This window comes from Mus caroli, unplaced genomic scaffold, assembly GCF_978045245.1.
Source record: "Mus caroli unplaced genomic scaffold, Mus_caroli_1 scaffold_14, whole genome shotgun sequence".
Lineage (NCBI taxonomy): Eukaryota > Metazoa > Chordata > Mammalia > Rodentia > Muridae > Mus > Mus caroli.
Window position 1 is genome coordinate 114,847,364 of NW_028227269.1, and position 23,209 is coordinate 114,870,572.

Consider the following 23,209-nt stretch of genomic DNA (forward strand, 5'->3'; position numbering starts at 1 on the left):
TCTGCTTTCTCATTTATTAGTTAGATAATTTGGGTTTATGGGTTTTTTTTTTTTTTAGGCCATTATAGGTTCTAGCTATTAATCCCCTGTCAGTTGTATGGTTGGCAAAGGTCTCCCTTTCTGTGGGCTGTCCCTTCTCTTTGCTAACAGTTTCTTTCCTTCGCTGTACAGAAAACTTTTAGATTCACACAATCTGATTTTTAAAGATATTTGGTATTCTTTCCTGTGTCACCGGAATCTTATTTAAAAAAAAAAAGTCTTTGCCTGTGCTTGTATCTTAAACTGGTTTCTCCTGGAAGTTTCAAAAGTTTAAGGCTTGTATCAAGGTCATTGGTCTGTTTGAATCGATTTCCTGCAGGGTAGAAGCCATGGGTCTGGTTTCTCCCCAGTGGAAACTGGTGGCAGTTTTTAAAGAGACTGGGTTTCAGTATATATGTGACAGCTTTGTCAAAAGTTGTCTATAGATGGTAAGTTTATCTCTGGTTCCCCTATCCTTTCCAGTGGTCTACATGTCTGCTTTTGTGTCCACACCATGTTCCTTTTGCTGCCATAACTCTGCAGAACATTTTCTTTTTTAAGATCGTGTGTGTGTGTGTGCGCGTGCGTGCGTGCGTGTGTGCATGCGTGCTTGCTTGCTTGCTGGAACTCTCAAAGGCCAAAAGGGCCAAAAGGGCATTGGATCCCCTGTGAACCACTTTACTGGGGTGCTGAGAACTGAGCTCTGATCCTCTGGAGGAGCAGCAAGCATTACTGAGTTGAGTTCTGAGAACAGCAACTCCAGGAAAAAGGGTTTCTTTTGACTCAAGGTTCAAGGTCCATCATAGCAGAGAAGTCAGGGTAGCTGGTACTTCAAGTGCTTATTTACATTGTATACACAAGCAGAAGGAAGAAAGTGACCTCATGACCACTGAGGTATCTCTAGCCCTGGATCATTACAAGTCAGGTATTGAGACATCGCCATCAGTTTGTTCTGCTTAGGGCTCTGCTTTGTGCTTTGGGTGTTTTGTGCTTTCATCTGAACCTTAGGCTGATTTTTTAGTTCTGTGCGAGGATGCTGTAGTTCTACGGGGCTCTCCTTGCATTGATAGGTTGCTTTTAGTAATTACCCATTATCATAGTATATATTCTGCTCCTCGTCAGCAAGAGATGCCTTTCCCTAGTCTAATTTTCATTTTTTTTCTTAAATGTTTTAAAGTTTCCATTATACAAGTATTTCATGCCCTTAGTTAGTTTATTCCTAAGAATGTTTTGGATTTTTTAGAGTAATGTGAATTTAAATTTTTCCTGAGTTCTTTCTTGGCAAATTTATTATTTCTATATAGGAAAGTTACTAGGATTTGTATATTAATTTTGAAATCTGCTCCTTTGCTGAAAATCCTTATTGTATCTAAGAGTTTTCTGGCAGAGGTCCTTTAACTATGGGACCATGTCATCTGCAAGTAGATGCAATTATAACTTTTATTTCCTATCTGTATCCCTTTCATTTCTCTTTGTCTTATTGCTCTAGCTAGGACTTCAAGTACTGCACTGAGTAAGAACAAAGAGATACTCTTAGTGCGTTTCTCATTTTTAAAGAGATGCTTTCAGTTTTTCCTACTTCATATAATGCTGGCTATTGGTTTTTAGTTTCCTTTAATGTTGTTGCCTTTACTGAGTTGAGTTCTGAGAACAGCAACTCCAGGAAAAAGGGTTTCTTTTGACTCAAGGTTCAAGGTCCATCATAGCAGAGAAGTCAGGGTAGCTGGTACTTCAAGTGCTTATTTACATTGTATACACAAGCAGAAGGAAGAAAGTGATGAACTCATGCTGCTATCCAGTGGCCCTTTCCCTGTTTTATGCAGTGGAGAACCCAATCTAGGGGAATGGTACCACCCACAGTGAACAGGTATGCCCATTTTGTTAATACAATAAAGCTAACTCCACAGGCAGAGACCCATCTCTCAGATCATTCTAGATTCTGTCAAGTTGAAAATTAGATAATATATGATAGATGATAGATATAGATGATAGATAGATAAATAGATGATAGATAGATAGGCAGATATGTAGATGATAAATAGATAATAGGTGGATAGATAGATGATAGATGATGATAGATAATAGATGATAGATAATTGATAAATAGATGATAGATAATACATTGATAGATAATAGATATAGATAGATAGATAATATATCTTTTATTCTTAGTTTCTTGGAAGCTTTTTATCATGACAGGATGTTCAATGTTGTCAAAGAACACTTCTGCATCCATTAAAAAGACCCTGTAATTTCTATTGTTAAGTTTATGTACAGTATTAAAATTATTGACTTGTAACTGTTGGACCATCCTGTATTCTTGGAAAAAGTCAACTTGCTGATAGTATGTGATCATCTTCATGAGCTGTTGAATTCAATATGCAAGTATTTTACTGAGAATTTTTGTGTGTATGCTCAGGGAAATTGGTCTCTTGAGTTTTGTGCATTTGTCTGGCGGGATCCTTATCCCATTTTGCTACCAGGGTGATGCTGGTTTCTTTGAGGGGATTTGTTAGCATTCTTTCTCTTTTTATTTTTATGGAGCAACTTGAGCACCATGCATTAGTTCTTTGAAGGTTTAGTAGAGTTCAGTAAAACCCTGTCTTCTGAGGCTCTCTCTGAGGAGGCTGCTGTTCGCATTGCTTCAACCACGTTGCTTGTTATGGATCCATTAAGTTGTTTCTATTCTCTAGATTTCATTTTGGCGACTTACCTATGTCTTTGTCTATGAATTTATCTGTTCTAGGGATTCCAGTCTTTTAGAATATAATTTTCAAAATATCTCTTAATAGTTAAGGGGTTCTCTCCTGAGGCCCAAGGCACAACTATAAATATTTTATCTAGACAGCACAAAGGGATCCAGGCACTGTGCTAGGTGGCTTCATTTTTGTCTTTCAGATTTAATGTTTTTTATTTCTTTCTTTTGTGTTTGAGATTTTAACACACCATTCCCTCCTCCCTGTTCTTTCCACTCACCAAAGCCTCCCATAGATCTCTCCTTGCTCTCTTTAAAATTCTTAAAAACTGGCTGGTGTTCCCCTCCCCCTCCGCATCTTCTCATTCTCCTGGCTTTTCTTGTTTAGCATTTAAACACGTGCAGAAACCACCCGGGTACTCCCCAGGGGGATTGAGAGTAATATTATAGGTAATCTGTGTTTTGTGCTTTACTAATCAAGTAGAACACTAATAAAAAAAACTCTTCATAATTAGTGGGATAGAAACTAATTCAAAGATGTCTATTGGAATAGAAAATTAGAGTTTGATTACACCTTTGCTTCTGAACAATGACGGCCTTTCATTTACCTTGATGTTTGGGGGTCGGTCTTAGCTGTTTATGATGCTCAATTTATTAAACAAACCAGATGGTTTGTGTCATTTGGTTTTAGTTGAATACAGTTAATAAAAATGTTACAGAGATTTCACTGGACATGTGGCAATTTCCCCACATTCTGGCCTCTGCTCTCTTCCTGAAATGATCTTAGGAACATATAGTCCTGTCATAGCTGGGCCACAGAGGGGCTAGGAACATGCACCTTTCGAGTCCACACAGGGGCATGTTTCCAGTAGTGAAGAGCCGGGCAAAGATGGAGGCCTTCTGTATTTCCTCCAGTCTCAGCTGTGCTGGAGCTTAGGTGCAGAGCCTGTGGCTCCTGATGATGTCACTGCTGGTGGCATCTGGTGGTTTAGGAAAGTGATGGCTGACAGCTAGTCACAAAAGATTGACTGAAGAGATGTTTCCAGGATGCAGCCATCGCAGTCACTGGGACATGGGAGGAAGTGGGAGCCTCAGAAGACCAGCCTGCCTGACATTCTGCTTCTGAGGAAAAGCTTGGCCTCAGGAGAGCCCAGCAGGGGTAACTAAGACTATGCCTCAGAATCCGAGGAAACAACTTGTAGGAGCAAGTCTATCACTTTGGTCTACTTGATACACAGCCCTGCCGTGCTACCTCTCCAGCTCTTCTGCTTCATTGTAAGCAGTAGTCTTTTAGCCCTGCAGTCTCTCCCCTTTCTCTCCACACCACTGCCGTTATCTGTCTCCTGCTTTCCCCTTCAGTAAGATGTCAGTGACTTCCCTGTCACCTTATGTTGAGGGAAGCCCTTTGCATGGCAAAGTCTAGTTTGCTGTTTGTTTTGGAGTCATGGTGATCTATACATGCAATCCCAGCACTTGGGACATAAAGATATTATCAGGAATTCAAAGCCAGCCTGGCTTCATGACTATATATATATGGGAGGGGGGTCATGAATGTGTGTGTGGTGTGTGTGGTGTGTGTGTGTGTGTGTTTGAAAGCCTACCTACCATTCATTTGGCCCAGAACTGGGGGTTTCTTAATAAAGTTGGGCGCTCTTATAACAGTGGTCAGAAATCACAGATTCCTGCATTAGCCAACAAAGACCCACTGTGGCTGAGGATCTGGTCACCACCCATGGTAGAAAGAACTTGCTCAATGTGGCATTCCTTTGGGGCAGCCCAAACCACATGATTGGTATATATGGGATACTGGTCCTTCCCACTGTCCTCCTGGGCTACTTGATGGATCTGTCCAGTGCTGAGCTTCTTGTGACTTGGTCAGACTGCACCATTCTTGACTATTCCCATGCATTATGAATTGCTCCTACTGTTAGTCTGAGTGCATGTCCCCATATACTGCCACAACCTGGCCTGAGAAACTTGAAACCTTAACCCTAGTTAGTCCATTTCTCCAGTGGCTTGACCATGGAAGGCAGTGGAGAATTTAGTGGAAGGGAAAGAGGCGTGGCTGACTGTGAGTTCTGACCCACTTGGAACTGCACCAGCACCTCCTGAGGCTCTGGAGGCCTCAAGAAAAGCAGGACATGGAGGAAAACTCTGAGAGTGGATCCCGCCTCCCTGTGCCCCTGATGGTTTGTCATAACTGCCCCCCCCCATAGCACTCAGAGCTTCTACTCTGAACCCCCAGCTCACAGCACCCCTATCCCAACACCCTTCAGAGTTGGGGGGAGGTGCTTTCCCCCTTCTCCAACCTTTCCTCCATCCCTTTCCACAGCACTCAGCTCTCACACAGCACACTGGCTTTGTCACAGGCTGTGCAGTCCAGGCCAGACAAACAGCTCCATGCAGCCACCTGCAGCAGCCTGTGAATTCTTCTGAGACCTCCACTCAGGTGAAGCTGGGATGGGATTCTTGACTACACCGCAGAAACGAATTCCAGGGCAAGCCAGCCTGGAGTGACGGTGGAGTTTCTGAAAAGGAGATTGCATGGGATAAATAGAAAAGATAAGACAGCCGTATGAATCTTAAGAGAGAGTCACTGTATTGTGCTCACGGTAGCCACAGACATGATTTTAGTGGCTTTCAAGTTACAGGTCAAAGGGGTAGAATAGGGAATTGTTTTGTTTTGTTTTGTTTTAATGAGAATATAGTGTATGTAGTTCTGGAGACCCTGGTCACAAAGGCTGCACAGGATGGCCAAGACATGTCTTTTGTTATGGGGCTTCTTGTACAGATGCCTAGAATTGTAGGCTTAAGCTGGGAAAGTAAACGGCCACATACACTTAGACTTTAGTCACTGTTCATTATGATTTTAACACTGTCTAAAGGGATACTGTCTCTGTGCAGGCAACTGTCAGAACGAACACTTTGAACTGCTGCAATTCTCTATTGTCAACTGACAAGAGGCTTCAAGTAGACCGTCTTTTTATCCTAGTTCATCTCATACCCTTTCCATGAGGGCAGAGGAGGGGGATATCACAGGTGCCTGCAAAACACCTGCCTGGGCCAGGCAAGGGGTATCCATCGCCTCTGATACTGCAGAGCTATCATGCATGAATCCTAGGCTTAGGCATATCTCAGCCACAAGAACCAGCTACACTTTGGATCACACACAGCAGAAGTAGACATACACACACACTTTCAAAAGGGATCCTGGGGCAGAAAGTCTCCCCTAGAAAGGAACTAGACTGATAGAATGGCCCTGGATCATCTAGGCCAGCCATTTGGTAGCCACTCCAAGACATAGGCAAACACATGAACTAGAATGTCCCTAGATCACATGAGGACCTTTCTGCTTACACACATGTGTGTCTGTGGTATATGTAGATCTGGGTCTGACTGTCCCCTGTGCTGTCCCTGTGTGTGGCTCTTCAGTCTGGCTCCAGGGGCATCTTAGCCCTGAGCCTGAAACTAGGTGATTAGTTGGGGGGAGGCAGAGGCTAGTGTGGAGCAGAGGTAGGGGGCAGGGAGGCAGAGGCTTGGGGTGAGGCAGACACCAGGCACTAGTGTTTACTTTTATGTTACCTCAAAATGGACTGATGTCACTGGAAAAGGTTGTACAAAGACAAATCTAAAAATGCGACTGGTTGTGTCTTCTCTATAGCAATTGCTATTGATCCTCATCCTCTCAGGCCCTTACCTCAGCAGCTGGAGCTGACTATGGTCCTGTGCACCTGGTTCCTCTCCTCCCCCACACCCCCAGGAGAAGTGCCAGGGAAGAGCAATGTTGGGGAAGATGGTATTTGGGGTAACTGGTCCTATTAACTCTGCCCACTATGAGACATGGCAGCAGGGGCTGGAATGAGCCAACGCATGTTCCAGCAGCCTATGAGCCGACTCAGACAATAACAACCTCAGCCTAGGAGCCCATGGCTGGATTTCAACCCTGTAGTGTCTTGAAACCCAGAACGCCACATGCCCCTTCTGGACACTCACCAAGTGTCTGCTGCATGCATACCCTCCTCCACCTAGACCAGTAAAACTATGGCTTCTTTAAAAACCATTGTGGCCCTTGGGCAAGAAATGCCCTGCCAGCCCAGATCCTGTAGTGGTGGGACACTGTGTCCTTTCAGTGGTCTCTGACCTGTGCTTTCCAGCTGACTTCCCAGTTTGTACCTAATCAAGGCTTTCAGACCTCAGATAGAGAGTCGCACGTGCTTCTAAAGGCATGTGGAGCTATATGCACAAACACAAACAGTCATGTGACATGCTCACATGTGTGTGTCTATTCATATCACCCTGAGAATGTGAGCAGGCAAATGTATACATACGCACACACATGTAAGTAACTAAAACTGCAAAAACTGGTGCTCTTCTGGGCACAGTATACTTCTAACTCATGAGTCTGGACTTAGAAATTAAAAACTTCTTGGGCTTTATGGGCTAAGATGCTTGCTGCCAAGCCTGACAACCTGAGTTTGATCCCCAGAAGAAGAGGACAAATTTCCATCAATTATTCGATGACTTCCTTATATATACAATGGCGCATGCACACACACACAGGGGCACGCACACACATATACACACACACAAATAAATTTTTTTCAATTATTTTAAAAGAGACGTGCATGGGCTAAGAGATATCTCAGTGGTTAAGCATTTGTTGCTCTTACAGAGGACGTGGGTTTTGTTCCTAGCATTACATAGTAGCTCATAACTATCTATAACTCCAGTTTCAGGGGATTCATACCCCTCCCAAAACATGGCCCCTGCTGACACCAGCCAGGTATGCACATGGTACACATTATGTGCAAACATATAAAACACTCATAAAATAAAGTAAATCTAAAAAAGATTAAAAAAAAACATTCTTAGTGATACTCACCTTTATATCTAGCTCCCAGGAGGCAGAGACAGGCACATTTCTGTGGGTTTAAGCCTAGCATGAACTACATAGAGAATTCCAGGTCATGCAGGACAATACAGTGAGACCCTGTCTCAAAAGAACCAACAAAAAAAAAAAAAGAAAGAAAGGAAGAAGGAAGGAAGGAAAGATAGAAGGAAGGAAGGAAGGAAGGAAGGAAGGAAGGAAGGAAGGAAGGGAAGAAGGAAGGAGGAAAGGAAGGAAGGAAGGAAGGAAGGAAGGAAGGAAGGAAGGAAAGAAGGAAGACAGAAAAGAAAGAGCATCCAGAGCCACAGTGAGGCTGCTCAAGGATCTAGCTCCCGAAGCCTGTGCTGTGTGTGAGGGCCATGCCTTCCTTCAGGAAGGAACTACGAAGTCTGCAACACATCGTTTCTAATTCAGACTATCACCCTCCTGGATGGGTTCCCACCCCTGGCTTCTTTCCTGAGATCATTGCAATAGCTATTTAGTAATATGTGTCTCATTTATCAAGAGGCTGGAAGTAGCTTTTCCCTACACAGAGGCTGCTTCTGCCAAAGCGTATTTGCACCAAACTACCCTTTTAACAAACCTAGTCACACGATGGTTGGAATTCTTTTTCTTTCTACTCCCAGCAAATCACAGTCAGAAGTTACCCATCCATTGCTGGAAGCACAGGAGGATCGCACTGCGAGGTCCCTGCCTACCCGCTGAGCTGATTGCCTGATGGCTCATTCTCCCTGCCTACTTGGGACTTGGTCCTGTCCACTCCCAGACCTAGGTCACTTGTTCATTTCTCGTGCCAGACTTCCAATCTGTACAATGGGGCTTGAGAAGGCTGGAGGCTGGTGTTCTGCTAGGACTCCAGCCATGCCTGGCCACAGGATGGAGTGAATGCACTGATGATTTTGGTACCATTCTGCCTGCCCCACAGTGACCTCCCAATTGATGGAAGAGGTGACTAGAGATTGCTGCTAAATGCAACAAGACACCTATGGGTTGGAGACAAGTGAGGCTGGAAATAGGCTAGGCCTGGAGGACCTCCTTATAGAGGGAGGTGGGACCTGGAAGGAGAAATACTTCACCACAGGAAGCAATGGTAACCAGGGACTTGGGGAGCCACTTTCTTCCTGAACTTTCAACAGATCATAGGAGATCTATGCAGACATCGCAAGAAGATGAAACACTTGACTTGAGCACAACAGCCATCCACTGGTGCCGTGACCTTGCACTTCTAGAACTCCCCTCATACATAAGCTTTGAACTGGGTACCCTTTGTGTAGTTGAGCTGCTGGGATAGTACCCTTGTTTTGGAGCAGACTGGGTGTTCACCATCCTTCCATAGACCTCCCCATGCACTAGAAATCTGGCAAGAACTAAACCTGCATCAAAGGGCAGCTCTGGAGACAGCTGCCCTCCACTAACTGGGCTGGCCAGTCAGTGGCCAGGCCATTCTCCAGTTAGCCTGTATTCCTGGGCAGGAGCTTCAACTGAGTCATGAGCACTCTGAAGACCTCCTCCCGTGGACTCACTGACATCTAGAGCTGGGATGGAAGAAGAGGTATTCAAGCACCAACATCTTGTGGAACCATAGAAGAGCACTTTGATTTCTGTGTGCCTAAAGGTCAAACTATTAAGCGTGGATTTAGCAAAAACAGAAAGTCAAAGGCATTGGCCTACAATCTGGGTGTGAGGCCAACTCAGGAAGTCTTCAGCTGTGGTTAGAAACAGTTGTTTCACCGTCTACCACACTTCTGTCTCCTGACCCTTATGTCCTTCCCAACCTAAGGACATTCAGGTAGGCAGCAGATTAACTCAGATATAGGTCACCTCAGGAAGATACAAGTTACCACAAGGAGCCGTGGACCACCACAGGAGGTACAGATCATCTCAGAGTTACCTCACAGGTCACCTCAGGGAGACACAGATCACCTCAGGGAGGCATAGCCCACCACAGATATGCACAGATCACCTCAGAGAGATACAGGTAACCACAGAGAGATAGTAATTTAGGTCATCATGAGGAGATACTGGAAGACACAAGTCACCTCAGGGAGACACAGCTCACTGTGAGAAGACACAGCTGACAGCAGACAGGAATGGGCTGGAGGACAGAGCAGGAGAAATGTACAGACATATCCCAGTGGTCATCAGAGTTAGAGGACACCTCAAGGAGATACAGGTCACTTCACAGGCTACCTCAAGGAGATGCAGGTCATCTCAGAGAGACATAGGTTAGCTCAAAGTTATCTCAAAAGTCACCCCAAGGAGACATAGGTCACCAAATGATGTAGAGGGTCCAAGTGGGCCAATATAATGACCCCCTCTATAAATTCCACACATTTTAGGGATGAGCAAAAATCTACCACACAATTCCATCAGAATCCATGGAATCTTGGAAATGCAACAGTCCTACACAAAGATATGATCAGCAACCATCCATGTACAGGCTGATGCTCACCTGAGCACATCAAAGCCTAGATAGTAATAGACCTGGCCATACAACACCTGGGCTGACCCACTAAGTATTCTCTGTTCACTATCAAGCCCACCAGGGTACCTGGGTGCAAAAGCTAGCATTTCTTAAGAGTCTAGTCATTGCAGCAGTGATGGCCATCATAAAAACCTCAGGTTTTTATACAAAAACCAATGGTTTCAGTAGTAGAGGAGATCAGATTAACCACCCACAGCCTGTGAATGACAATAACCTGCTGAGAAAGGTTAGAAGGGTGTCACTTACAGTCAACAAACACTTGTGAAACAATTTTAACACCAAGCAGAAAAACAATCCAGAAACTGTCAGGACCCTAATATCTGTGGAAGCAAAAAACATACGATGAGACCCTGAAGAGTTTTTGTTTTGTTTTTTGTTGTGTTTGTTTGTTTGTTTTTCAAGACAGGATTTCTCTGTGTAGCCCTGGCTGTCCTGGAACTCACTCTGTAGACCAGGCTGGCCTCAAACTCAGAAATCCACCTGCCTCTGCCTCCCAAGTGCCACCACTGCCCTGCATGAGACCCTGAAGAGTTTTAACTGAATAGCCTGAGTTTTTATTATCAGTCTCCTCTACAATGCCCAGTTTTAGAGAGGTATGTACATGTTCATGTGTGTACATATGTGTGAGTGCCAGCTGTTGTTGTTGGATGTCAAAGATTGGCCAATGAGATCCAGAAGAATCTCCTGCAGGTACAGATGTACACCCCTTCCAGCTTTTTACCTGGCTGCTGGAATCCAGGTCCTCATGCTTGCATGGCAAGTAGTTTTACAAATGGAGACATCTCACCTGCCCCCCTTCCCCAACACACACACACACTTTTTTTTTTTAATCCTTTTTGGCTTTTGAGACAGAATACTGCTATATAACCCAGGCTAATTTGGAGGTCACCATGCTCCTGCCTCAATATCTCAAGTGCTAGGAGTAAAGGCCTGTACCACTCTGCTTGAAGGCAAAACAGAAATTGAATGCTAACTTTGCTGTTAAACAATTTTACAGATAAGAAAACCTCAAGATTTGTGTCAATGGGGACAGGGGAAAAAATCACTTGCCTTTCAAAAAAAAATTAAGTAGGTATGACAAAGAAAGGGGAAAGATACTGATAACCCAAGAGTTGAGGGTGTCACCTGCTAAACAATGCTGCATCTAGGACAAAACAAATGCATACTAAAGAGATGGTCTCTCTCACTCTCCCCTGCTTTCCCCCTCCCATTCCCCCTCCTCCTGTCCTCCCTGTGCCTGCCCTGTGCCTGGCTTTCTTTTCTTTTCTTCTTTTCTTTTTTTCTCTTTTTCTTTTTTTCTTTTCTTTTTTTTTTTTTTTTTTTTTTTTTTTTTTTCTGTCTGCAACAGACAACCAGGCTCTGTCATGGAGCTCTCCAGAAGGAAACAAAGTTCTCACGCTAAGTCTCCAGTGTGGCTGCCTCCATATCTGTACTGGCTGGTTTTGTGTGTCAACTTGACACAAGCTGGAGTTGTTATAGAGAAAGGAGCCTCCCTTGAGGAAATGCCTGTATGAGATGCAACTGTAAGGCATTTTCTCAATTAGAGATCAAGGTGGGAGGGCCTCTTGTGGGTGGTGCCATCCCTGGGCTGGTACTCCTGCGTTTTATAAGAAAGCAAGCTAAGCAAGCCAGGGGAAGCAATCCAGTAAGCAATATCCCTCCTTGGTTTGGAGTCAGTTCCTGCCTCCAGGTTCCTACCCCGTGTGAGTTCCAGTCCTGACTTCCTTTGATGATGAACAGCAATGTGGAAGTGTAAGCTGAATAAACCCTCTCCTCCTCAACTTGCTTCTTGGTCATGATGTTTTGTGCAGAAATAGAAACTCTGACTAAGACACATACCTTATTGGGTAAGGCACTCGAGACCAGACCAAAAAAAAAAAAAAATGAAAGAACAACTGGGGGAGGGGATAGCTGAGTGGGCCACCTCTGTAGACCAGCCCCCACCAGCTTCAACACAAGTAATACCCAGGATGACGGTCCCTGGGAACAGCACATTGTGAGCCTGAGGTGATGAGCATTTCTCATAAATCATCCCGTTTAGCTAGACTACAATCTGTCAGCAAGCATGACCTTGTGCCTTCAGTCCCCTGTGTTTCCTGATAGGGATGGGTCAGGATATGTGGACAGTGGATCCATGAAGCCAGATGCCCCTGCCATCCTCCTCAAGGCCTTAGATTTTCATAGAATGTCAGTGCCATACCCTCTCACTGCAGGCAGCCTTGGCCTCCCCAGGAAAGAAACAGTGATCATGAAGTAACTAACTGTCCACTCCAGAGAGATGGTGCCTCAGAGAACAATTACTCATGAGCCCTCTTCCCTCCCTGTCTGAGAGAGTGAAGGCGTCTTTTGGTTTGGGAATCGAAAGTTGCCTTTTGTAAGTACTTGTTTTAGAATCATTAGCTAAAATTAAGTCCTTGCTCACCAGCCCTTTTTAGACTGAGTAATTTTTAACTCTACCATATGATAAGTTGGAGTGATTTAAAAAGTGTCACCTCCTTGCAGAGATGAAACCCAAGGCAGCATGAGGCATCTTGCTTGTGCTTGACAATAAACTGAGCAGGTTCTCTGGGTGGGAAAAAGAGATGGTGCAACGTGGCTGAGGAGTGAGGCTTGCGTAGTGACCAGCAGACCTTGGTGAGACCATCCAACAGTGCAGACAAAAAAGTTTCTCCAAAGCTAAAAGACACACACCAAGTCACACACAGTTTGTACCGCTCCACCGGCCAACTTGACCTAGCTAGTAACCATGGGACGTCCCAGCAGTACACAAGTGTGTTCAGCAAGGCAGACCCCACACTGTGTCAAAGATCAGTCTTGGTGAAATTAGAAGTATTTTACATAAGAGTTTCGAGCATGGTGGGTTTAAACACATGTGGTGTCAGGTTTAATATGAATTAGGTGGCTCAGGTGTGGGATAACTCCAAGGAGATGTGGCCTCTAACGCCCAGGATGTCTAAGAAGGGTGGAAATGATGAGCGGGAGCCACCTGAGGGGTCTCCCCTGCGGCTCTGTGGTGCTGCTCAGCATGTTATACCAGCAACCTCTGAAAGGCAAGACGTGTTATTTCTGCTCCAACAGGGAGAAAATACATGGGAGGCTGACAGCCATTTTCCCTTTACTAGCTGTCGTAGTTGGCATCTTTGTTGTTGTTACAAACACTGATTGTAAGAGTGAACTTTGGAGGAAGAAATAAAGGATGGGCATAGAGTGTAGACCAACCTCAGTGCAAGAGTAGGCTTCAGCTACCTGAGTGGTGACATCTCCAGAGAGCCACCACAGCCAGGCTCACCACGGCTACCACATCCACCACAAGCAACACAGCCACCATGGCCATCATGACAACCACAGCCACTGTGGCCATGGGCATGGGACCCAGAAACACAGTGACCAGCCTTCCAGAGAATGCAGATTACCCTCTTTACACTGGGGTTTCTATAGCTATGGGTAGAGAAAGGGAAGGGGGTCTCACTGGGTGAATGTGGGTGTTAGGTGTTTCCCTTAGAGAAGCTAGTTCTGAACATATAAGGTCTGTTGTCTCTGCAACCACTGGGTGTCTCATATCCAGGTTGGCTGCTTTTTCCTTGCCAACTCCCAAATATCTGTCACTCTGGAACTTTTAATTCACTTTAGACCTTGGCTTTTTGGGGGTTTGGGGCGAAGGTCCTTTACTGACCAAAAGCAACTTGGAGGAGGAAAGGTTTTATTTGGCTTACAGGTTACAGTCCATCATGTAAGGAAGTCCAGATAGGACTCAAGACAGGAGAGAGCCAGAGGCAGGAACTGAAGCCATGAAGGAATACCGCATACTCCATGCGCTCCCGTGGCTTAAAACAGCTTGCTTTGTTATACAACCTAGGACTTCCAGCACAGAGGTAGCACCACACACAGTGAGCTGAGCCTCCCCATCTTAATCAAGAAAACATCCCATAGGCATGCCTGCAGGTGAGTCTGACAGAGGCAATTCCTCAACTGAGTTTACCTCTACCAGGTAATCCTAGTTTGTCTCAAGCTGACAAAATCTAAACAGCACACAAGTCCTCTGTGGTAGACCCGAACCAGGCTTCAATGCCTGTTATCTCGGGGCTCAGATGATGGACCACAGTTTATCCTATATTTTATATTACAGTAACTTGCACTCATAGAACAAACCCCTAAGCCCTTGGATGCCCTAAGTTGGTAAATGAGTACTGTCCAAGCACAGTTCCCTGATTATCTTGGGGCTGTCTGTCCTGTCAGCTAAAACCTCCCTCAGACACACCACTGATGGGAATGTTCAGTGATGAAGCCGTACAAGCCCCTCAACAATTTCAGGTTAGACACAGAGGTGTTATTTCAATGGCCAAGTGCATACACAAGGCCCTGGGTTTGAACCTAGCACTATGTACACAAGAGACGTTTAAGTCAGCAAGATGCATGCAGTCTCAACAGTGCCACTGGAGCAGAAACCCAACCCACGTGTGCTGAATGAAGAGTGGAATGATTGCATACGGTGAATTTTAATAGAGGGCTGCCAACCTTCTATTTACACATATGTAAAGCCAAATATGAGTAACCATGGCCCAGGAAAGCTGACTCAGGTTGCCCCAAATACCACGTCCCAACAGGGCAACCATTACATTAAATATAGCAACAGAACGAAGCTATACACTGAGGCAATTTTCAAATACAGTTAATAGAAGCATTAGGCACACACACAGGTTATAGTGAAGCAGGGAATCCTTGCAACTACCTTCATATACTATCTGGCTGCCTTTGGGTTGGTAAGAGGTATTATTCTGATAGTATTTGCAACAGTCTTCAGATGCTATCTGGCTGCCTTTGGGTTGGTAAGAGATATTGTTCTGATCATATTTCTATCCTGGTTACTTTTCTATCCCTGTGACAATTCACCATGACCAGAGCAACTTATAAAACAAAGCATTTAATTGGAGGCTTGCTTACAGTTTCAGAGGGTGAGTCTATGACCATCATGGCATGGACCATAGCAGCCCACAGCCAGGAATGGGGCTGGAGCAGAATCTTGCAGCTTACAGTTAAGGCACAACCACAAGGCAGAAGACAAGGGTTGTGGGTACAAAGGGCTTGTAACCAAGAATAGCATGGGCTGTTTTAAACCTCAAAGATCACCTCACCTCCTCCACCAAGGCCACACCTTCTAATCCTTTCCAAACAATTCCACCATGGAACAAGCATTCAAATATGTGAGCCTATGGGGCCATTCTCAATCAAAACTCCCACAACATCCCAAAAAGATTTAACTGAACAGCTACAAGGGAAGATGATAGGTTAGATACAGAGATGGATGTTAGAGGTGCTAAAGGTAGCCACAAGTGATTCGGCTGTGGATCTATAATATTCCAACTCTCCACAATATAAGAACAGGAAATAAAACTGGCAAAGGCACTAGCCCTAGAGATACCTTTGATTGCTAACCAGAAAAGCCAGAAGGGAGCTTTGGTTTTTCATCTAAATGAGAACCCCATGCTCAGTGGCTATGTTTGAGGGTGGCACCTAAGACAGACACCAACTTCCTCCAGAGAACACCTTGAGACTTGGATCTCTGGATTTTCATGTAAAAATTAGTTATATTTATCCCTCAACTTCATTCCACTTTCACTTTCTAAGTGATTTTACGGTGACTGTAGCATTGGAGGAACATTAAGAGAAAGCTATGTCCTTGAGGTTCAAAAAAATAGACCCTCGTCTGAGTGGAGAGCTAACATTCTAAACTACCAAAGACGTGAGCTAATCCAGTTAGGCAGTCTGCCGCCCACCTAGCCAAGGGACCTCTCAGAAAAGTGGATTTGCCTAACACTGCACTAAAGAGATGGGAGGAGTGATTATCCCTCTAAGGAAGTAACGAACATTTCCTTCCCAGAATTCCTACCCCTGGTGCAGTCACCTATGGAACTGCAGCCAGGTGACTGGGTTAAACTGGCTGGTTTCTCTAAATTACTTACAGAAGCACATTTTCTTTTTCTTTTTATCTATGTTTGCATCTTTTAGATACTGGTTAAAGCCCGGTCATGCTTTCCCAGACACTCTGGACTTTCTCCTTTTTTTTCTGCATTATCCCCACACCCTAATAAACACACACACACACACACACACACACACACACACACACACACTTCCACCATGTGGCTGCTCACAAACAACATGGCTTTCTTCCTTTCCTGTTTCTTCCGTTTCTCCATCTCTCTTCTAGACAACTGCTGAAGTTTACAGTTTACCTGCCCTGCAGTTTTTCTTTTAAACTCTGATAAATTTGCCCTCAAACTTCTGAATCTGCTTTTAAACTCTTTTATTAATCAGGCTAAGACATAGAGAAAAAAAAAAAAACAATTTCCATGATAACATGTGGCTATCCAGGTGGGACTCCTCCACATTTCCAGTAACAATCACTAATCACAAACGTTCTAATTCTGGAAACTTCAAGTTACAAGGAAAATTGTGAGTCTCAACTTCCACCACCAAGTGCCCTACAAGCAGAAGGCCTCTGCACTCAGCCTCCTGCACAAGCTTTGTGCTCCTCCCATTTCCTCAGAGGGTTGTTTTTGTTTTGGTTTGTTTTGGTTTGGGTTTTTTTTTTTTTTTTTTTTTTTTTTTTTTTTTTTTTTTGGTACTGCACAGATGGTACCAAGTGTGGAGAATGAGCTGGAAGGTACACCTGCAGCTTTCCTCCCTCCTTATTCTGGTCTTCTAGAGCTCCAGGCTTCTGGGTGAATGACAGAGTAGGGTTGTGGATATTTTCAAGCTACGTGGCTTGGAGAACCTGGCTTGGAGAACCCTCCTGATGCTTATGCAGCGGTGAAGAGCCGCCCTACGGGATGCTCACAGGTATCTATATACAGTAGTGGTCTGCATCTTGCCCACCACTCACTCTACAGCCAGGAAGAGAGCTGGGAATTGTCTTGGAGCCAGGCCCAGATGTAGCTTGTGAACTTCCAACCACATGCCAAGAGATGAACTGCAGCAGCTCCAGTAGGTTCCAAATCGGGAAGAACAGGTCCTCTATGGACAGAAGTGGGGCCAAGCTGATGAGAGCTCACATCTTCTCTAAAGGCTTTAACCTCTCCTTACAAACTCAGTCAGCCTCCTGCCTCAGCTCACGACTTTGGTAAGCTTGCTTTCACCCTACACTCCACCCACTTGCCCTTTCCATGACTTATACATTTAAAAGTTCTTCAGCAAGTGCTAAAAAAGTCTAAGAAAACTGATAGCATGATTTATAAAACAATCCCACACCATAGATCACAAGGTACTACTAAACTAGATATTCAAAAGGATACATCTGGGCTCCACAAGGCCCAACCCAGGAACCCAATTTGTTATTTATTGGGACCAAAGTCTTATATTTGACCTTGAGTTTTAAAGTTTTTTTCATCTAGGGCTGTAGAGATGGCTTAGTGATTAAGAGCACTGTCTCCTCCCACAAAGGACCCAGGTACAGTTCTGAATGCCCACACCAGGTGGCCCTGACCCGTGATTCCAATTCCAGGCTATCGGATGCCCAGTGGGTACCTGAATACATGTGGTGGTGCACATAAACTCACAGAGACAGACACTCATTTGTTTTTTTTTAAATGCACCCCCACTTTTAATTAAAGACAAGGGCCTTTCTGGAAGGTTGTAAAAGCCAGTGAGGATGGAAGATGTAAAAGAAGCCAGGCCTTCTAGACACAGCAAGAAAGATGCACATATGGACTCAATGGCAGCACACACAGGAAGGGACACAAGCCCTACCCTAGCCCAGAAGCTGTCTCCAAATGATGACCACTCTCTAAGGAAAAATAGTTTTCTCCTACAGTCTCACCAGGCATACAAACCATACTTAAGATCAGGCTCCATGCCTAGCAGTGGATGGGCAACACAAAACGAACTCAATGACTGTTTTGGATTTTTGAAAAATTGTTTGTTTGTTTGTTGAGGTTTTTTTTTTTTTTTTTTTTTGTCTCCTAATTCTCTGTCTGGGATTTTTTTTTTTTTAACTTACACGTCTTTTGGTTACATATTATTGCATATATATGTACGTACATATGTGTAATATATTTCCATTTTTGTGTTCTTATGGGATTTCTCTCTCTCTCTGTGTGGATGTCTTTGTCTATATGTGTATTTTTCTTTTCTTTCTTGTTAAAGAGATAATTACTTTTTAAAAATTTATTTATTTATTTACTTTACATCCCACTCACTACCCCCTCCCTGGTCACCTCATCCCACATAATATGTGTTTCTTGTGCGTTTTATTTGGCTCTTTTTTTCTGTTTGTTTTTATATTATTTTATATTATATATGCCTGCTTATTTTCTCTTTCTTTTTTTTTTTTTTTTTGGTTTTTTCGAGATAGGGTTTCTCTGTGTAGCCCTGGCTGTCCTGGAACTCACTCTGTAGACCAGGATGGCCTCGAACTCAGAAATCTGCCTGCCTCTGCCTCCCGAGTGCTGGGATTAAAGGCGTGCACCACCATACCCGGCTTGCCTGCTTATTTTCTAATGAGAGAGAAAAGGAAAGGGTGTGTATTTGGACTGGCAGGGGTGTGGGGAGTGTCTGATATGATTTGGGAAAGGGGAAACTACAGTTTACAGAATATATTGTGTGTAAAATAAAAGTAAAATTTCGATTTTAAGAGTTTTTAAGGCGTAAAGTCAAGGGCCTGTGTACCTCACCTTTTCAAAAGGTTTGTCTATACTCTGTATTCTGTTGTCTGGTTGCTTGTCACTTGGCCACCTTGTGTTCAGTTGTTCAGGGCTCTCCCAAGGCAGCCTAGGCATTAGAACACAGTGTGTGTCTCCCCAGGAAACACACCCAGAGTTTCAACTAATTAGCCAATCAGTACAATTCTTTTTGGGAAATGAGGTGCCCTCTACATTTTAATTTTTTAGACACTTTAACACTTTATACATTTTAATACCTTTAGAAAGGTATGTGTGACAATTCCCTAAACTCCTCTAAACCACAGAATAAATGTCTTAGATCCCTCAGGGTAGCAGTGCATGCTGGTAGAGATGGGAGAGCCCCTATTAAGCCAACTGAGTTAGTCCTGCCCACCTGCCCACCTGCCCACCTGCCCACCTGCCCACCTGCTCCACCTGCCCACCTGCTCCACTTGCCACTGGCATCTTCCACTCCTCCCAGCTAACTCCTCCAACACAGCTGAGTTCTTGGGACAAGAGATCTCCTCCTGCCAATGAGTCACTAAAATACCTCTGGAAACAAAGCATGCTAGATTAGAGCTTGGACAAGTGAGATTCCCCCCTCGACCCCAGAAAGTCCCTACAGAGGCCATGTCCTCTTAGTTAAGGTTTTTGCTGTCTTTATATAAAGGAAAACTGGGTATGGCTGATAGATAGTTCAGAGGTTTAGTCCATTATCATCATGGTGGGAAGCTTGATGGTACACAAGCAGACATGGTGCCAGAGAGGAACTGAGAGCTCTGCATCTGCATCCACAGGCAGCCGTGAGCCTCTAGGCCTAGCTTGAGCTTCTGAAACCTCAAAGCTTCCTCCAACAAGGCCAGTCTACTCCAACAGTGCCACTCCCTCTGTGCCTCTGGGGGCTGTATTCATTCAAAACACCACAGACCACAAGGTAAGTTTCCCAAGTGTCCTCAAACTAGGGCAGGGACCTGCACAGCACACACACACACACTGCCATAGGCAGCAGGAACCCAGAAAAGAGGATGTCAGTGTAGAAACTGAGTCAGAAAAATGGGTGTTGAGCTGAGAGAAAAGTGCATGGTGGGGGATCCATGAGTAGATTAAGATCCTGGCACTATTCAAGTGTTTCCCTGATGCTACTCCTTCCTGCCACAGTAGACCACTCTGTACCCTGTTTCTCACAGCAGCCGCTGGCCAGCACACATGATCCACTGCCAGAATGTGCCTCCAGACTGAATTACACCCGTCTACCTGCACTCCTATGGCATCAGGCCCTTCCCAGAGCCTCTCCTCCCTTTAGCCTTCAGCATAGATTCATACCCTGCCTTGAATACCTGAGCTTTCTCACTCTGTTTCCCCATCTTCCCACTCTCCAGTCCTCACACCCAAGACTCTGTCTCCACCCCCATGCTCCCATTGGGAGCTCTTAAGGAGAATTCTAGGGCTTGAAGTCACTTCCCCCTCTTTCATTCAAAATCCTCACACACAGTCAACAGTTCCAGTCTGATGTAACCTCAACCACCAGCAGCTTCTGCTACTGGGATAAAAATGCATGGCCTTCTCAGCTTGGCCAACCAGCCACCTTCAAATGGAACTTACCCCCAGCTGCTCTGGGAGCCACAGACCCAGATACTCCAGGACTATTCTGATGACATCTGAGTTCTCTCTGGTCTCAGGGAAACCTGGACAAGCCCACACTCAGGTGTGGCAACCTCCACCTCCTGGCGGCCAGTGTGTTCCAACCACCAAAGTCACTGTGAAAATTTCTGACAGCACTGTCTGGTGTCCTGAACACCCACCTATTTTCCATCTCATCTTCTCTTTGCCACAAGTGATGTTAGAGTGGTATATGCTTCTGCCTCCTGGTGTCTTCCCAGTCTTAAAAATCAAGGGCAGTGACTAAACAGAACTGGGACCGGTGATCCCCTCCCTTACCTTATGGGCATTCTACCTTTGTATCATTATTTATATCCCTCCTTGTTCTAGAAGGATCTGAGGCAGCTTTGATCAAAACTTCACAGAATCACTTCCAGGGACTCTTGCATTAGCTAGGAGAGCCAGAGGCTTAAAATTATAAATTCATTCTTTCCAGCAACAAATATTCATTCTGCTCTAAGTGCAGGGACAGAAGACTCCACAGCCAAAGACTTTGCCATGCTCAGGAAACCCAGGCCTGATTACAGCAGGATCAGACAGAAGCTAGAGCACATGGTGGGTATGCCACCAGAGAAGGCTAGTGCTCAGTAAACGCTGGTCCATTCTCAGAGAGCTGCTGAAAGAACACATTCAGGTTATGCCATCTTGTCATCTGACCTGTGGCCACCCTAGAAATGACTTTCGTAGGTTTCCATCCCTACTTCCAACTTCCGTGGCTTTTAAAGAAAAGCCAGTCCGTCCACTAGGAGATGGCTGAGAAGATTTCTATCCTCAGGTGCTCCAGTACCCTGGGCAAGTCAAGTCATCTCTCTGGGACTCACACTTGTCAGCAGAAGGGCTGGTTCGTCCTCTTACTTTGTTTCTTTCTTTAATCATTAATGACTCTGGGGATCCAGCTCCACTTTTTTTCTTAGGGATACTTGTCACCCCTAAAGGATAAGTGGAAACAACCAGAAGCATGACTCCCTAGGTCTGATTCTGATGGGGAAAGAGCCAATACATGGACTTTGACACTGATATAGGAGCAGTGCCTCCTCTCAAAGGCTGGGACAAATGGAACTAATGTAAGCCCTGCCTTGGAGCCAGAAAAGTCTCAGCCTACACCCAACATCCAAGGTGTCATTGCTGATAGATGTTATCACTGTGAGCTGCTGGCCACTGAGTTCCCACAGAGGCAGCACTTTCCCACTGATCTGCTGCCCCTGGTCCTCTGGGCAGAGACTCCAGACACTGCAGGATGAGCTAATTGTATGTTGATTCTTAGCAAAGTCTAAAGCAATTAATGGACTCAGAGGGTAGGCATTAGTTTGAGTGTAGATGGTTTGGTTCAGATTGGTTTGTCTTGGTTACAATACGCAGCATTTTGGGAATCCAGAATGATTGAGGATCAAAGTAGGCAAAGACATCACAAGGAAAGAAAGTTACAGAGAAAGCCCTCTCGTGAGTATAAAGGCAAAACTTCTCAACAGCATACTAGCAGAATGAACCCAGCAACGTAGAGTAAGAACTGTAATCAGGACAAACAAGGATTTATTCAGGATCAGGAGATCAGGTGATCAAATCAACAGAGTAAAAACAAAACTCACAGTCATCTCAATATACATGGACCAAAAAAATCTCAACATCTTTTTCATGATAAAAATATGGAACAACAGCCAGGTGTGTTAGTGCACACATGTGGTCCCAGCACCCAGAAGGCTGAGAAGAGAGGGTTGCTGTAACTTCAGGACCAGCTTGGTTTATTTAGCATGTCTCTGGGCTACATAGTGAAACCCTATCTCAAACAAACAAACAAACAAACAAACAAACAAAAACACCTCAAAAATACTAACAGGAGGGAATACTCTCTGCCTCCCTTACTTACTGTAAGATCTATGAAAAGCTTCAAGTTGACTTTAATAATGAAGACTGCATTCCCCATCTTTCTTTTAAAAAAGACCAGGATACCTATGTCTCCTGTCAATTCAATCAAAGTTTTATCCTGGCAATTAAGAAAGGGAAAATAAGGAAAAGAAAACACAAAACCATGTCAGTTTGAAGATGCCAGGATTCTGCTGTGAGCTAGTGCATGAGCCCCACAAGAGAATAGGGTATGAGATCCATACAGATAAATCAGTGATATCTGTACACACTTGCAAAGAGAGCTCCAAAGTCAAAGCAATTACATTCACAACAGCATCAAGAGGAATAAAATACTTAGATATGGAGAACTTGGACTCTGAGAATCTAAACAGAGATTTGTGGCATGTTCATAGACTTGGAGACAACACCTTGGAGGCAATGCTTTCTGAGCAGGGCTATGATTTCAGTGCAGCCCAGGATCAAATCCTGAGGGATGCTGTGTAGTAATGGATAAGATGGTTCTTTCTAGAAGGCATGTGAAATGGAAATTTCTGGTTTCTCTGGAGACTCAGTTGTGTCATATGATGTTTTTCTGGAAACTCTCTTATGAGAGGATGTTTAGCTGAGTCAGACACTTGAAGGATGTTTGGAGAGAGAATAAGTAGAACCCAACAGACAGTGCATGGTGCTCTTGAATTATTTTGCCTTGCAATGCTTTGCTGGTCTTTAATGGTTTTTCACTTGTCATGTCTTCACAGAGATAAATGTGCCAAAGAACTTCTTGTGTTACTCCAGCTGTTTCTTGCCACTTCCACAGACTCATGCCAATTCAGTGGAGCCTGGTGGTTTCTTCTGGATTGAGCCACTACTACTGATTTTTATGTGGTGTTTTATACTGAACTGTTGATATCCTGACAATGAAGATTGGAATCACCCCCAAAGAACTACTTCTAAATAGGTCCATG

The 23,209-nt window shown here is 44.5% G+C and overlaps 1 long non-coding RNA gene across 1 annotated transcript in view; it reads right to left on the bottom strand.

The window, feature by feature from the left end:
- Window positions 1-4,958: 4,958 nt before the first annotated feature.
- Window positions 4,959-23,209, bottom strand: part of LOC147001351 (uncharacterized) — a 65,822-nt gene continuing 47,571 nt past the window's right edge. The window contains exon 3 of the long non-coding RNA XR_015045142.1: window positions 4,959-5,241. This is a non-coding gene — a long non-coding RNA (uncharacterized LOC147001351). The remainder of the gene's footprint in view (window positions 5,242-23,209) is intronic.